This window comes from Chrysochloris asiatica, unplaced genomic scaffold (genome assembly GCF_000296735.1).
Source record: "Chrysochloris asiatica unplaced genomic scaffold, ChrAsi1.0 scaffold00312, whole genome shotgun sequence".
NCBI lineage: Eukaryota > Metazoa > Chordata > Mammalia > Afrosoricida > Chrysochloridae > Chrysochloris > Chrysochloris asiatica.
The window spans coordinates 2,574,561-2,577,680 of NW_006408830.1; the positions used below are offsets into that span (position 1 = coordinate 2,574,561).

The 3,120-nt window shown below is 41.2% G+C and overlaps 1 protein-coding gene across 2 annotated transcripts in view; it reads left to right on the plus strand.

Moving 5' to 3' along the window:
* LOC102824189 (lipid phosphate phosphatase-related protein type 2-like) overlaps positions 1–3,120 on the plus strand; it is a 14,812-nt gene that overhangs the window by 9,251 nt on the left and 2,441 nt on the right. The gene's annotated exons all lie outside the window — the stretch shown is intronic.

Below are 3,120 nucleotides of genomic sequence, written 5' to 3' on the forward strand. Positions count from 1 at the left end.
GGTAATGAAAATTGAGACTTGAATTTTTTCTTCAGTTCCCACAGCTTGAGAAATGCTAAGCATGTTCTTCCCTTTTGGTTTTATGACTCCAGATCATTGCACATTTCGTTGTAATATTTGACTTTGCCTTCTTGAGCTGACCTTTGATCATTTCTGCTCAGCTCTTGTACCTTCTCATTTCTTCCATTTGCTTTAGCATCTCTATGCTGGAAAACAGCTTTCCGTGTCTCTTCTGACATCCATTTTGATATTTTCCTTCTTTTTTGTCTTCTTAATGACTTTTTGCTTTCTTCCTATATAATGTTCTTGATGCCATCCCACAACTCTTCTGGTCTTCGGTCTGTAGTGTTTAATGTATCAAATCTGTTCTTCAGATGATCTCTAAATTCAGGTGGGATATATTCAAGGTCATATTTTTGGCTCGCATGGACTTGTTTTCATTTTTTTCTGCTTCAGTTTGAATTTGTATGTGAGTAATTGATGTTCTGTTCCACAGTCTGCCCCTGGCCTTGTTTTGGCTGATGATATGGAGCCTTTCCACCATCTCTTTCCACAGATGTAGTCAATTTGATTTCTATGTATTCCATCTGGTGAGGTCCATGTGTATAATTGTCTCATGCTTTCTAAAGAAGGTATTTGAAATGAACAAAATCATTGGTTTTGCAGAATTCTATCATGCATTCTCCAGCATCATTTCTATCACCAAGGCCATATTTTCCAACGACTGATCCTTTCTCTTTGTTCCCAACCTTTGCATTCCAATCACCAGTAATGATCAATACATTTTGATTGAATGCTTTATCAATTTCAGATCGAAAAAGTTGATAGAATTCTGTTTCATCCTTACTGGCTTTAGTGGTTGGTGCATCAATTTGAATAATAGTGGTATAACTGGGCTTCCCTGTAAGCACATGGATATTATCTAATCACAGACAGCGTCATTCATGACTGATCTGGATATGCTTTTTTTGACGATAACTGCAACACTGTTCCTCTTCAGTTTTTCATTCCCGGGATAATAAACCATGTGGTTGTCAGATTCAAAATGGCCAATATCAGTCCATTTCAGCTCACTAATGCCTAAGATATCGATGTTGATGCGTTCCATTTCATTTTTGATAACTTCCAATTTTCCCAGATTCATACTTCGTACAATCTATGTTCCAATTTTCAATGGATGTTTACAGCTGTTTCTCTTCGTTTTGAGTTGTGTCCCATCAGCAAATGAAGGTCCCATGGGCTTTACTTCTACAGGCTTTACTCCATTCACGTCATCACGGTCAACTCTACTTTGAGGAGGCAGCTGTTCCCCAGTCACATTTTGAGTGCCTTCCAATCTGAGGGGCTCATTTTCTGGTGCTATATCTGACAGTGTTTCTCTGCTAGTCATAAGATTTTCAGTTACTAATATTTGGAAGTAGTTCATCTCTCCTTCTTCCCAGTCTGTCTTCATCTGGAAGCTCATCTGAAACCTATCCACTGGGTGACTCTTCTGGTATTTAAAATACCCATGGCATAGCTTCCAGAATCACAGAAACTCACAAGCCACCAAAGTATGACAAACTGACAAACAAGTGGTAGTTATAAAGAATACAGCCTTGGAAATACTGTAGACATCTGATCTACTCAGTTGTATAGGGTCTTTAAGAGTTGGAATGAACTCAACAGATAGCAATTGGTTTTAACCTTTTGAAAGTTAAAATTCAAAAAATTCTGAATTCCAAAATCTGGACTCAAGGATTTTGTTAAGGGATTGAGATCTTTGACAGGTTAGAGTCTGACAAGTAATAAGGAGAACACTCAAGTTAAGAATGAAGATGGGCAATTATGGAATGGGGACATGGTTTGTAATTTAAAGTAAATCATCAGGGAACTTCCCTGAAGAGATGTCCTTGTGCTGAGACTTGAAGGAGGAAAGGGAGAAAGCCATGCAGACAGATGTCTGGGGGAGAGCATCTTAGGCTGAGAGACCAATAAATGCACAGACCTTGAGCAACGTGGTTGCTCTGCTCACAGAACAGCAAAGAAGTCCATTTGGCTGAAGTGGAGTGAGCAAAGTAAGAGATCAGGGAGGTGGTGAAGTTGACTCTGGACTGTGGTGAATGAAGCCATGAGAGTGTGGGATATAAAGAAAGGGATAGGATCATGGCGATCCCTGGTAGACCCACCAAGGATTTTGTTTTCTGGGCTTGCACCCCTAAGATCTATAGTCTAGCCTAACCACAGCTACCTCCACTCCAGCCAGAAGAAGAAGAAAAGTACTGTAGACAGGTCTCCAAAAGGCCTTGGTTGGAGCTGTCCATGGTGCTGATGTTGATCACAGAAAAAAGGTTAAAAAGATAACTGTAGGGGACTGGGAGGCACAAAGAGGTGTGTGGGGCTCCTGAGACTGGGGACAGCAACACTGGCCTTGCCCCCTCATTCCCATTCCAGGATAGATCATTATAGGTAGAGAGCACAAACAAGACTCTTCTTGCTCATTCAAAAGATTACTTAACATGACCCACGGGTCTCAGAACATCTCAAACGCAAGTCAACCCAAACTGAACTCTGGTTTTAAATGTAAGACAGATAGTGACTCTCCTTAGCTCAAAACTCTCCAATGGCTTCTCATGACACTTTAAGTAAAAGTCAGAGTTTTCTCCGGTCCTTGAGATCTTTGCACTAGCAGCTGCCTCAACCTGGAATGTTCTCTGCTCATGTATCTGTGTGGGTCATTCCTTCACCATTTTCAAGTCCTTTCAGTAAAATCTGCCTTGATAACCTTATTCAAAGCTGCAAAACAAAACAAACTCCTGTTTAATTCCTCGGTAGACTTAGTGGTCATCCTTTGCCTCCCTCACTAGGAGCCCAACTTCACTAAGGCAGATAATTTGTCTGCTGTCTGTTCACTACTACATCTCTAATGCCTAGAACAGGGACTGATACACAGTCGGTGCTCAATAAATAGCTCTTAAATGAATAGATTAGTCACCTGAGATGTCAATAAGCCAAGGAGGGAATAGACTGTTTTTGTGCCACCTACTTCCCTACCCCCATACTCCTGAATCCAGCCCCAGGCCAGCTCCTCAGCTCAGTCATGCCCACAGGGTGCTCTCCATGGTCAGCATGCTTCTGTTA